Below are 14525 nucleotides of genomic sequence, written 5' to 3'. Positions count from 1 at the left end.
CAATCCCTGTGGATATCACTGGTTACAGGTATACACAACCTGAAAAAGTACACAAACTGATATAAGTACACCCACAGAACTGTTGGGATGGAGTTCCAGGATTTTGACCCCATGAGTATGAAGGATATTGTTCCAAGTCATTGTTGTATGGTTTAGAAGGGAGCTTGCAGGTGATGCCGTTCCTGTGCCTCTGCCACCTTTGTCCATTCAGGTGGTGAAGTCATGGATTTGGAAGGTACTGTCAAAGGGAACCTGGTGGCGGGTTTCTGTGGTGCCTCTCATACACATTGCTATCACCATGAGTTGATGATGGAGACTGAATGTTTATGGTTGAAGTGCCAATCAAGTGAGCTACGTTTTCCAGGATGGTGTTGTACTGCTTGAGTGTTGTTACACTCATTCAGGCAAGTGGAGACTATTCCATCACATAAAGCTGGAAAACCTCAGCAGGTCTGCGGAGAGAGAACAGAGCTAATGCCAAGGCTCAACCGGACTGTTTTTAATCTCAATGCCCTATTTGATCTTAAGATGAACTTTCAACTCTCTAACCTTTCCCTTCATCAAAATTGTCCACTTTTAACGTGGTGGTATCGTCTGTATCTGCTCCACCGAAACGTAACTGCTGGCAAAGCCCTAATCCATGCCTTTATTTGTTCTAGATTTTGTTCTATGTTCTCTTGACTAGTCCATAAACTTCAACTTGGCCAGAATTTCCATTCCTATTCATTCTCACATTGAGTCCTGTTCATTCATCAGACATGGGCTTGCTGACCCAAGTTGGCTTTTGGTCAGCAATACTTCATATTTAAAATTCTTATCCTTGTGTTCAAATCTCTCCATAGTCTTGCTGCTCCCAACCTTGGTAACTATCTCCAACTTTACAATCCTCTGAGAACTGTGCAATTCTACAATTCCTGTATAATGCCTTTTGCACATCTCTGATTTCCTTGGCTGACCCTCTGGAATTTCTTCCCTAAACCACTTCACTTCTCTATTCTCTTCTAAGCTGCTCCTTAAAATCTACTTCTAACCAACCTTTAGGTCACCTGCTGTCCTACCACTTAATGACTCGCATTAAACTTTGTCTGATAACACTCCTGTGAAGTACCTTTGGGTCTTTTATTATGTTAAAGATGCTATTTAAATGCAAGTTGTTGCTGGAGGCTGAAATTCAAAAGTGAGAAATTGGTACTTCAGTTGTACGGTGTTTTGATCAGAATCCCTCTGGAGTACTGAGCTCAGTTTTGGACACCAAGCCTCAGGAAAGATATCTTGACCTTTAAGGAGATGCAGATTCACTGGAATGGTGTCAGGGCTAAAAAGGTTAACCGATGAAAGTTGCTACATAAACTTGACTTATATTCCCTTAGGTTTAGAAAGTTGTGGGATCTAACTGAGATATTTAAAACCATATGGGATTTAGTAGGGTCAATAGAACAAACTACTTCCTTTGCTTGGCGAATCTGGAACTAGAGTGCATTCATTCTCTCCCTCAGCAGTGCATAGTGGCATCAGTGTGTAACATCTACCTACTAGAAATATGGCAGCAACTCACTCAACTCCTTCACTAAAGAATTCCAAACACACAACTTCCAGCACCTAAAAGAGCAAAGAGATGAGGCACCTTCCAAGCCACGTACTCACAATTATATCACAGTTCCTTCGGTCACTGGATCGAAATCCTGGAAACCTTTCCTCACAGAATTGTGGCAATACTTGCATCACATGGACTGCAGCAGTTCGAGAAGGTGGCACAGCACCACCTTGGGCACAATTGAGAATGGACAATAAAGCTGGCCTTGCATGTGAAGTTCCTGCTTCAGCAACACCTCAGATTAAAATGATTATCCTTATATTCAAATCCCTCTGGATCCTTGACCTTCCCAATATTGGTAACTAGCTCCAACCTTGTAATCTTCCAAGAACTCTGCATTTCTGCACCTCTGAATGAAAACTTATACAATAGGAGCAGGAATGGGCCATTTGACCCTTTAAGCTACTCCATCATTCAAGAATATCGTGGCTTTCTGATTGTGTTCTCAACTACCCCTATGCACTTTGATTCCCTTGTTAGTCAAAAACTCTACGGTAAAAACATTCAGTGACCTTGCCTCCACTATCCTCTGGAGAAGAGAGTTCATAGGCTCGCAACCCTCTGAGAGAAAACAATTATTTTCATGTTAAATGAAAGGTCCCTTATTTTCAAACTACCCTCTAATTGTAGTCTCTCCCCAAGGGGAGACATCCTTTTAGAACCTATCCTGTTAAGTGCCCTCAGAATTTTATATGCACCCCACCACATATTTTGCCACCAGCAGTGGCAGCCCATCATTGACTAATGGTGGGATCTTCTGGTGCTGCTGTTATCAGTGGGGTTTCCCATTGAATGTACGCCCAGGAAACCCGCAGCAGGGTGCAATTCGGCAGGACCAGAAGATCCCACCAGCATGTGAGGCCAGAAAATTCAAGTCTATATGTTTCAATATGATCAACTGTCTTAAACTCCAGTGGATGCAGACACATCTCAGGAATCAGTCGAGTGACTTCTCTCTGAACTGTTTCTAGTGAAATGATATCCTTCCTTGAGTAAGGAGACCTACATTAAACACAACACTCTGGATGTGGTCTCACAATGCCATGCAAAACCTCCCTACATTTAGATTCCATTTCCCTTGCAGTAAACGCCAAACTTCCATTTGCCTTCTCAATCACTTGCTGTATTTGCACATGCCACAGGAATTGTAGTTGGGGGGGGGGTGGGGACCATGCAAAGATCCATTGACCTCAGGCAGGATTTTCTGGTTTTGAGGCGAGCGTGGCCAGAAAATCCCACCCAGAGAGCCCAGTAAAATGGAGCAATGACAATAATCTTTCCTTCAATGTCAGTAAAGCAAAGGAAATAGTCATAGACTTCAGAAAACAAAGTGGAGAACATGCTGTTGTTTACACTGCTATGGCAAAGCAACCAATGTAAGCAAGAACCCCACGGACCCTGGAGATTATCTCTTCTTTCTTCTTCGTCGGAAAAAAGATACAAAAATCTGAGATTATGTACCAACCAACTCAAGAACAGCTTCTGCTCTGTTGCCATCAGACTTCTGAACGGACCTACCAGATATTGAGTTAATCTTTCTCTCCACCTTGGTTGTGACAATGTTCTGCACTCTCTCCTTACCTTCTCCCCTGTGTAGTCTATGAATGGTATGCTTTGTCTGTATAGCGCACAAGAAACAATACTTTTCACTGTATCCCAATACATGTGATGATAAATCAAATGTTTGTCACCGCATCTCTACTGACCTGTTCCTTAACCTAATTTTGCCAGTTCACTTTAGCCAGCTTCATGCCTTGTTAATTGCTTTTTTTTAAGTTCAAAAGACTAGTTTTAGATCTATTTTTCTCTTCCACAAGCTGTACATGAAATTCAGTCATGTTTATGATCACTGCAATCTAGGAGTGCCTTTACCAGGGGATCATCAATTAATGCTGTCTCATTGTGCATTACCAGATCTAGAATAGCCTGTTATTTGTTTGGTACAACTTACTGCTCTAAGAAACTGCCCCAAAAATACTCATCTTCCAGGCCTTTTGTCAATCTTATTCGTTCACTCTACATGTAGATTCAAATCACCAATGATTATCACTGTACCTTTCTCTCAAACCCCCATTATTTTTTCGTGCACACTTCACCCTGTGTTGTAGTTACTGTTTGAGGCCTATAAATTATTCACACAAGTGACTCCTTGCCTTTCTATTTCTCATCTCTATCCAAGCTGATTCCATATCTTGAACTTTAGAACTAAAGTCATGTTGAATTTTCAGAGCTTCCCCTTCACCTTTTTCCAATTTTTTCCTGTCCTTCATAAGTGTCTCATATCCTTGAATATTCAGGTCCTGGCCTTCGCTATCTTGCAGCAATGTCTCTGTAATGGCTATCACATCATTCATATTTATTTCTATTTGAGCTGACAATTCATTTACTTTGTTACAAATGTTTGTTGCATGCAGATACAGAGCCTTTAATTCTGTCTCACAATTTTTGCGAACAGTAGCCTTATCTGCTGGGTGTACGCTTGGCTCCTTCCAGCCACGCTCTGATTGTTATTTCTCTAGTTGTTGTCTTGTCCGCTCTCTTTAACTTACCTTCCTAACTAATTATATCTTTCTCACTTGATTCCTTGCCACCGTTATTTAGTTTGAAGGCCTCTCCACTGCCCCACAACTCGCCAGAACATCAGTTCCAGCATGGTTCAGGTGAAGAATGTTCCAACGATACAGATCCCTCTTTCCCCATTACTGGTGCTGCTGCCCCATGAATTGAAACCCATTTCTCCTGCACCAATCCTTGAACCACACATTCATATTTACCCTACTTCAAGGCTCAGGTAATAATCCAGAAATTTCCTTTGAGGTTCTTGTTTTAATTTAGCTCCTAGCCATTCATACTTCTTAAGTAGAACCTCTTTCACAGTCCGCTTATGTTGTTGCCGCTTATGTTGTTGGTGCCCATGAGGACTACAGCAACTGTATCCACATAGGTAGGAAGTTCTGACTTCTAACACACTCCTGATATCCTTGGCTGTTCAGCTAACTAGACCTGAAGCTTTGGAATTTCCTTCCTAAGCCATTCTGCTTCTCTACCTCGCCTCTTTTAAGACATTGAATACAGTTTAAAAAATTGAACTATGAAAATGAAATCAGGAAGCACTACTCACTTAATAGTTTGGAAGTACAGAATTTGGGTATTTCTTTAAAAAAGAGACATGCTGCCAAAGCTTTTTATCTTGCATTAATTAGGATAGCCACACTAATTAGGGTAGCCACACTAGAAGAACCAACAGTTAAGGAAACAACAATTTGAACTGCCTGAGAAGAGAGTGCTGATTGTTTGACAAGTAGATTCTGAGTGGTAGAGGCATTGCCATGGAGAATGCAGCAGAGAACAATTAACTGCTAAATTTTTGTTTCAAATTCAAGCCAGGCAGTTTGATTCTAATTGGCCAAGGCATTGCTTTGAGGAATGCATTAGGAAATGGCGGTTCCCCAAGCTTTTGTTTAGTTATTAAAGGAATAATGTGTGGACGTGCTCATTCTGTCCACAAAGGACAGGGTCCTGTATGTCACTATATATATAGTGCCATGATCAATCAGAGTCAACTTGTCTGGTTTGGATTTGAAACATAAGCTTGGCATTTAATGTTCTCTGCTACATTCACCATGACAATACCTGTACCAATCAGAGTTTGCTTGCCAACCTGCCAACTCTCTTCTCATGGAGTATAAACTGTTGTTTCATTTATTGTTGGTTTATTGAATATAGCTGTCCTGATGAGTGCAAGGTGAAAACATTTGGTAGCACATCTCTTTTATGAATGAATGTGAAGCAAAGCGGAGCATTTGCAATGAAGTGGATAAATTCATTGCGCAAATAGATAGAACCATAGAATTATAGAAAATTACAGCTCAGAAACAGGCCTTTTGGCCCTTCTTGTCTGTGCCGAATCATTTTCTTGCTTAGTCCCACTGACCTGCACTTGGACCATATCCCTCCACACCCCTCTCATCCATGAACCCGTCCAAGTTTCTCTTAAATGCTAAAAGTGACCCAGCGTTTACCACTTTATCTGGCAGCTCATTCCACACTCCCATCACTCTCTGCGTGAAGAATCCTCCCCTAATATTCCCTTTAAACTTTTCTCCTTTCATCCTTAACCCATGCCTCTGGTTTTTTCTCCTCTAGCCTCAGTGGAAAAAGCCTGCTTGCATTCACTCTATCTATACCCTTCAGAATCTTATACAGGATCTTATATATAGTCAGGATTACGGAGACATGACTGCAGGGTGACCTGGGATGGGAACTGAACCTCCAGGGATATTCAGTATTTAGCAAGTACTGACAAAAAGGTAAAGGCAATTAAGCTGCATTCCTGGTTAAAGAGGAGACTAACACCATACTGCGAAAGGATATTAGCTCTGACAATATGGAATCGATGTGGATAGAGCTAAGGAACACCAAAGGACAAAAAACATCAGTAAGGGTTGTTTATAGACAGCCAAACTATAGTGGTGATGTTAGGAATGACATTGAATAGGAAATTAGGGATGCATGCAATAAAGGAAAGTCTGTAATTATTGCTAATTTTAATCTGCGTATAGATTGGGCAAATCAAATTAGTCACAATGCCATAGAGAGGGAATTCCTGAAATGCGTACAGGATGGTTTTCTGGACCAATACATTGAGAAACCAACTAGAGAACTGGCTATTCCAGAGTGGGTACAATGAAAATTGAATAATTGGCAATCAAGTTGTGCGAGACCCCTTGGGGAGAGCAACCATCACAAGAAATAATTTTTCATCAAGGTAGAGATTGACATAGTTGATTCTAAGACTAGGATCCTGAATCTTAATAAAGGAAACTACAATGGTATGAGGTGTGAGTTGGCTATGATAGATTGGGAAATATTACCAAAAGGGATGATGGCAGATAGGCAATAGTAAACATTCAAGGAGCGCATGGGTGAACTGCAACATTATTTATTTCTATCTGGCACAAAAGTAAAATTGGATAGTTAGCCAAAACATGGCTTGCAAGAGAAATTATCGATCATATCAAATCCAAGGGCAAGGCGTATAAATTGGCCGAGCGAAACAACAGACCTAGGATTGGGAGCAGTTTAGAATTCAGCAAAGGAGGACTATGGGACTGCTTAAGAAGAAGAAAATAGAATATGAGAGCAAGCTTGCAGGAACATAAAAACAAATTCCAGAAATACTGGGGAACACAGTGTTTAGTGAGAGGGAGGAACTGAAAGCATGGGGAAATGGTATTTGGGAAACTGAGGGGATTTGAACGTGAATAAATCCCCAAGGCCTGATGATTTACACCCCAGAGTACTTAGGAAGTGGCCCAAGAAACAGTGGATATATTGGTGGTTATCTTCCAAGATTCTATAGACTCTGGAACAGTTCCGACAGATTGCTGGGTAGCTAATGTATCCCCACTATTTAAAAAAGGAGGTAGAGAGAAAATGGTATTATAGACCAGTAAGCCTGACATCGGTAATGGGGAAAATTCTAGAATTCATTGTCAAAGATTTTATAGCAAAACACTTGGGAAACAGTGGCAGTATTAGACAGAGTCAGCGTGAAAGAGAAATCATGCTTGACAAATCCACTGGAATTCTTCGAGGCTGTAACTAAGAGAGTTGATGAAGGAAAGCTAGTGGATGTGCTTTATTTGGAACTTCAGAAGGTTTTCGACAAAGTCCCATGTTTTGAGACGGATAGAAAACTGGGCACACAGTGGTTAGCACTGCTTTCTCACAGCACCAGGGACCCGGGTTCAATTCTTGGCTTGGTCACTGTGTGAATTTTGCAAATTTCCCCCGTGTCTGCGTGGGTTTCCTCCGTGTGCTCTTCTTTCCCCCACAGTCCAAAGATGTGTAGGTTACATGGGTTGGCCATGTTAAATTGCCTCCTAGTTTCAGGGGGACTAGGTAGCATAAGTGCATGGAGTTATGGGGTAATGCGGATAGGGCCTCGGTGGTATTGTGGTTGGTGCACTCGATGGGCAAATGGCCTCCTTCTGCACTGAAGGATTCTATGATTCTATGGTTGGCAGACAGGAAACAAAGAGTAGAATTAAGCGGATCTTTTTCCAAATGTCAGGCAGTGACTAGCGGGATAGTACAGGGATAGTGCTGGGACCCCAGCTTTTCACTATATACATATTAATGATTTAGATGAGGGAACTAATTGTAATTTCATATTTGCAGATGACACAAAGCTGGGTGGGAGGGTGAGCTATGAGGAGGAAGCAGAGATCCTTTAGTGTGATTTGGACAAGTTGAGTGTGTGGGCAAATGAATGGCAAATGCAGTATAATTTGGATAAATGTGATTTTATCCACTTTGGTAACAAAATTGGAAAAGCAGATTACAATGTGAATGGCCATAAATTCAGAGATGGGAATGTGCGATGTGGCCTGATGTCCTTGTTTACCAGTCACCGAAGGTAAGCACGCAGGTGTAGCAGACAACAAAAAAGACGAATGGTATGTTGGCCTTCATAATGAGAGCATTCAAGTAGAGGAGCAGGGATATCTTGCTGCAATTATACAAGTCCTTGGTGAGGTCCCACCTGGAGTATTGTGTGCAGTTTTGGTCTCCTTATCTGAGGGAGGATGTTTTTGCTTTTTGTTTTTCGGAGGGAGTGCAAAGAAATTTTACCACACTAATTTCTGGGATGGTAGGATTGACAAATGAGGAAAGATTGAGTCGGTTAGGATTGTGTTGACTGGAGTTCAGAATCATATCATAGAACCCTACAGTGCAGAAAGAGGCCTTTCGGCCCATCGAGTCTGCACCGAACACAATCCCACCCAGGCCCTAACCCCATATCCCTACATATTATACCCACTAATCCCTCTAAACTACACATCCCTGGACACTAAGGGGCAATTTCTTAGCATGGCCAATCAACCTAACCTGCACGTCTTTGGACTGTGGGAGGAAACCTGAGTACCCGGAGGAAGCCCATGCAGACATGAGGAGAATGTGCAAGCTCCACACAGACAGTGACCCGAGCCTGGAATTGAACCCAGGACCTTGTGCTATCGTGCCGCCCCTGAAGAATGAGGGGAGGATGTCCTATAAAACTTTAATAGGACTAGATAAGACAGACGCAAGAAGGATGTTCCCAATGGTGGGGATGTCCTGAACCAGTGGTCACAGTCTGAGGATACAGAGTAGACCATTTAGGACAGAGGTGAGGAGAAATTTCTTCACACAGAAAGGGGTCAGCCTGTGAAAGTTGCTACCGCAGAAAGTAGTTGAGACCAAAATACTGTGGGGCGAATTTTCCCGTTCCACCTACCACAGGAATCATAGCAGGTGAGATGTGGACCATGGAAAGGTCCATTGATCTTGGGCAGGATTTTCTGGTTTTGGGGCCAGTGCAACCCCAGAAAATCCCACCCTGTGTGTTTTCAAGAAGCAGTTAGATTTCACACCTGGGGTGAAGGGAATCAAAAGATAAGGAAGGCAGAATCAGGCTAACGAGTTGGATAATCAGCTGTGATCGTAATGAATGGAGGAGCAGGCTTGAAGGGCCAATTTGACTCCTCCTGCTCCTGTTTTCTATGTTTCTATATAATGGCAAATTGAGATGCTGATCAATCATGATCTGATTGAAAAAGATAAATTACCTCCTAATGTTCCTATATTTCTTGTGACTTGCCATAACTGGTTTATTGATAGATTTATTTACTGACACAATAAAATTGTGCCATAATTTAAGTCTACAGAAATATGTGTTGTGCCTTTATGCCTTAATAATCTAATTAATGCAGAATAATGGATGTCACTGAAATACTTTCCTTAGGGCAGTAACTGTTATTTTGATCAAAGTGAACAATAATTTAATTCAAAGAGCCCCCGAAGGCAGCCACCAAATTATCATTTACATCATCCTGCTTATCTTGGTATACTGTAACAGAAGTGAAAATATAACACAGTGCAAAGGACGTAACTGGGATAATTTCCCAATTAAGTAAAGAATAATCAGATTTAAACAGGTGTGGTAAAGTTATTGTGTACATGATTTTTAGCCGACAGGGAACAAAGTACAGGTGAACACCTGTAAGCCAAGTATCAGTGCCAAAACTTTAATGTTTTCTTTTACACATTTAATCTAATTGTGACCAATTCCCAGGAAACAGTTATTAATTGTTGTCGACTACAGATGTTTTCATTGCACAATAAAAGCACATATATACATTCACTGTACTTAGGAACTGATTGTAGAATAAAGGCAAAGTAATGAATCATTATTTAAATTAGATAAAGCAAAGTGTTTATCCACCTAATAGTGTCAATTGTCTACAGGGCACTTCAATTTGCAGCTTTTATGAGACGATGAGTAATTGCTTTTAAATTGATGTATGATTATGTTTAATAGAATTTGATGAATACATGCTCTGATTAGCTGGTATTAGTGTACAAAACCTTTCCAGCATCTGATACTGAGCAAATACAACTCCTCAAAGTTCTTATTATTTTGACTATTGTGTGCATTAACTGCAGGATTACTGGGGTAAATAGAAAGGTATTGATTGTAAAGATTGGGGAAGAGTACGGCAGCTTCTTTAAATAAGGGTTAGCAATGTTCTGAAGTAGTTTCCAAGAGCGCATTTAACAAAGGATGCAGATAATTGTTGTGCACCACTTTCATTAAAGACCTCACTGGCAGTAGAATGACTATGGGCCTCCATTTTCTTCTCTCCTAATTCATAAATCTGGAGTTTTCTAGCATGGAAATGTTGGTTTCCCAACCTGCATCATTTTTTTCCTTTCCCATACTTAACATTTATTTATTTTGTTGGTCCTTGTACTGCCATCATAGGCTTCTTCTTTCTCTTCAGTCTCTTATTTACTTTGCTCCATTCCCAGTAATCCAGCTGTAATTCTGCCATGTTTTTGAAGGCTGTCTGCCTTTTTCAGTACTCTGTGAATGTATATTTTCCTGGATCACAATGAGTTCCCTGTTCCTTGGAGGTTGGTTTGGTCCTCAGTGACATTGCTTCCACTGAATCGCTGTAAGGCGCAAGTGATGAAACGACAGTCCAAAGAGAGAAAGAACATAAAGGCAAAGGATCAAAACAATTGATAGCTATCAGAAAGCTGAAATAGGAACATAGTGAAACATTTAAAAAGATATTTAGGGGAAGAAAATCGAACAAAGAAGTGCAGAGAATTGGGAAATACAATGACTAAGAGACAAACATCAGGAAATAGGAAACAAAATGTCCAGGGGAACAAAAGTAGTAAGTAGTAAATGGAGAAAATAAATAGAAGTTTGATATGTTGACACTTTCATATTGATGCAAGTTATTGTTATGTGTTCACTGACATGAAAACACAACTCTGAAGTAAGATCTCATTCTGATTCTTCCACTCCACATTCCTGTTTCCCAAAAGTTGGCAGTGGTTTGACGCAGGCTTGGTTTGATCAGAATCTGTGCATTAGAAATATTTCTTTCCAAATAGTGATCAGTAGTTTAGCTAAGTATCTAATTTTGACCGTGTTAGCCAGATCCTAGCTTTAGATTGCTTGGTGTGCTGAATTCAACCTGAGTGAAGGGTGAAGAACCCTTTGTGTTTTGCCAATCTTTAGACTGAAAACTTGAGTCAGTAAAAAATATATGAATTGATATTCAGTTATCATGTATGCCAAGAAGTATATATGACTCCAGCTGAATAACATTTGTGTCATTGTTGGAAAGAGTTCTAATAATGGGCAGAAGTACAAAAACGTGACTGAAATTGGGGCCTATGTAATGATGGTCCAGATAAAAGAATATATCAATAGGGAATTCCCACCTCCAGCACCCCACACACCTCCTCCCAGTGGTTCTGCTGCAATCATCCTCTATACCTAGCACTCATTCTCTCAACATAACAGGAGCAGTGATTAAGATCCAACATTGTTAAGCCTAGTGTTAAGGCCTGAAGTGCTGTAAAAATTGGCATAAGGTAAAGTGCTGCTCTGAGTTAGAAATCAACAGAAGTATTGCAAAAACTGGAATTATGTAAAATGTCTGTCAACATTGGAACTAGATTCACATTTAGGTTCACATTTCGGTGTGATCCTTCATTAGAATTGACATACAGTTATGTTTCTTCATTCCTTTTGATGAGTCCCCTGAAATGAAATGGGATATTTCAGCAATAGTGCAGCAAGTTTAATCTGTGTGTAGCTGAGGTCTAAGAACCAGGGAGGCTCCAGCTTGTACTTGTAGAATCATAGTGTTTTACAGCACAAAAAGAGATTCTACAACCTGTGCTGTTCATCAAGTACCTATCTATTCTAATCCCATTTTCTAGCACTTAGTCCGTAGCCTTATATGCGATGGCATTTCAAGTGCCCATCTAAATGTTTCTTAAGTGTTAACTGTTCCTGTATCATACTTTTAGGCAATGAGTTCCAGATTTCCCCAACCTCTGGGTTAAGAAGTTTTTCCTCAAATTCCCCCTCAATCTCCTGCCCCTTATCTTAAATCTACAGCCCCTGGTTATTGATTGTTCAAAAATCAATAAAATTCAAAAATCAAAAAAACTTTCCTATCTATCATATCTATATTACAGCGCAGTACAGGCTGTACGTCCCTCATAATTTTGTAAACCCCCATCAGGTAGCCTCTCAGCCTTCACTTCTCCAAGCAAAACAACCCAGCCTGACCAGCCTCTCTTCATAACTGAAATGTGCCAGCCAGGCAACATCCTGGAGAATCTCCTCTGCACCCTCTCTAGTGCAATCACATCTTTCCTATAGTGTGGTGACCAGAACTGTATACAGTACTCTAGTTGTGGACTAATGAGCATTTATACAGTTCTATCATAACCTCCTTGTGATATGCCTCAGTTCATAAAGGCAAGTATCCCATATGCCTTCCTGACCACCTTATCTACCTGTCCTGCTGCCTTCAGGGATCAATAAACGTGCAACACAATGTCCCTCTGCTCCTCTGACTTCTGATGTGGAGGTGCCGGTGTTGGACTGGGGTAAACACAGTAAGAAGTCTCACAACACCAGGTTAAAGTCCAATAGGTTTATTTGAAAACAAAAGCCACTAGCTTTCGGAGCACTGCTCCTTCATCAGGTAAATGGGGGTTCTGTTCACAGACAGGGCATATAAAGACACAAACTCAATTTACAAAATAATGGTTGGAATCTGAGTCTTTACAGGTAATAAAGTCTTAAAGGTACAGACAATGAGAGGGGAGAAAGGGTTAAGCACAGGTTAAAGAGATGTGAATTATCTCCAGCCAGGACAGTTAGTGAGATTTTGCAAGCCCAGGCAAATCGTGGGGGTTACAGATAGTGTGACATGAACCCAAGATCCCGGTTGAGACAGGCCTCATGTGCGGAACTTGGCTATCAGTCTCTGCTCAGCGACTCTGCAGTGTCATGTGTCGTGAAGGCCGCCTTGGGGAACGTTTACCCAAAGATCAGAGGCCGATTGCCCATGACCGCTGAAGTGTTCCCAACAGGAAGTGAACACTTCTGCCTGGTGATTGTCGAACGATGTTCATTCATCCATTGTCACAGCATCTGCATGGTCTCCCCAATGTACCATGCCTCGGGACATCCTTTCCCTGCAGTGTATCAGGTAGACAATGTTAGAACATAGAACATAGAACATTACAGCGCAGAACAGGCCCTTCGGCCCACGATGTTGCGCCGACCAGTTAAAAAAAAAACAACAACAATGACCCACTAACCTAAACCAATCCCTTTTCGTCCATAAACCTGTCCACAGACCTCTTAAACGCCCCCAAACTAGGCGCATTTACAACTGCAGCAGGCAGGGCATTCCAATCCCTCACCACCCTCTGGGTAAAGAACCTACCCCTGACATCTGTCCTATAACTACCCCCCCTTAGTTTAAAGCCATGCCCCCTCGTGCTAGATTTTTCCATCAGAGGAAAAAGGCTATCACTATCCACCCTATCTAAACCTCTAATCATCTTATATGTTTCAATAAGATCCCCTCTTAGCCGCCTTCTTTCCAGCGAAAACAACCCCAAATCCCTCAGCCTCTCCTCATAGGATCTCCCCTCCATACCAGGCAACATCCTGGTAAACCTCCTCTGCACCCTCTCCAAAGCCTCCACATCCTTCCTGTAATGTGGGGACCAGAACTGCACACAATACTCCAAGTGCGGCCGCACCAGAGTTGTGTTGGCCGAGTTGCAAGAGTATGTACGGTGTACCTGGTAGATGGTACTCACACGTGAGATGATGGCATCCGTATCAATGATCCGGCACTTCTTGCAGAGGTTGCAGTGGCAGGTTGTGTGGTGTCGTGGTCACTGTTCTCCTGAAGACTGGGTAGTTTGATGTGGACGATGGTCTGTTTGAGGTTGGACTTTTACCCAGTCAAAAATTAGATGTAATGGAATAAACTCTAAAGAAGAGTCGCATGGACTCAAAAATCTATGCCTGTTTCTCTCTCCAGAGGTGATGTCAGAGTTTTTCCAGCATTTTCTGTTAAGATTAAATGTGGCCTTCGGCAGTGGAACAGAAGATGTTGGTCCATGCCCTGGACTTGACAGTGAGATGAATGACTTGTACTGTCATGTCAATTGGCCTTTAGTGTAGTGACTGCAAAAACAGCTATCTTTTGCTAAAGTTTTTATTGGGAGGGCAGGCAGATGAATAGCTGGAATACTGGAAGAAAAATCAACAAAACATGCATGTATAACAGTGGTGGATATTAAAACTGGAATCCCATTGAACAGCTTTTTCATTCAACTAGCTGGTTAAAGCAATATCTTTTCCTAATACTGCTCAAAGTTTTCAAAAATTATACTTTAGTGTGATTCCTTTATAGAGATGCTTCATTGTTGAGCTGTCTTTAAACTTGTTTCACATTATCCCAAAATTCATTTTAAATTATGAATTCAGTCAGTATTTTAAAATGCTATTAAGTTTTCAAAGGCTGACTGTTAACCTCCATTGCAA

The 14525-nt window shown here is 41.3% G+C and overlaps 1 protein-coding gene across 1 annotated transcript in view; it reads left to right on the top strand.

Moving 5' to 3' along the window:
* Nucleotides 1–14525, top strand: part of abcc4 (ATP binding cassette subfamily C member 4 (PEL blood group)) — a 411789-nt gene that overhangs the window by 277278 nt on the left and 119986 nt on the right. The window lies entirely within an intron of this gene.

The sequence above is a fragment of the Carcharhinus amblyrhynchos genome, chromosome 10 (genome assembly GCF_965287045.1).
Source record: "Carcharhinus amblyrhynchos chromosome 10, sCarAmb.v2.hapA, whole genome shotgun sequence".
Taxonomy (NCBI): Eukaryota; Metazoa; Chordata; class Chondrichthyes; order Carcharhiniformes; family Carcharhinidae; genus Carcharhinus; species Carcharhinus amblyrhynchos.
The sequence above is the reverse complement of the archived record's forward strand: the minus strand, read 5'-3'. Positions and strand labels throughout refer to the sequence as shown.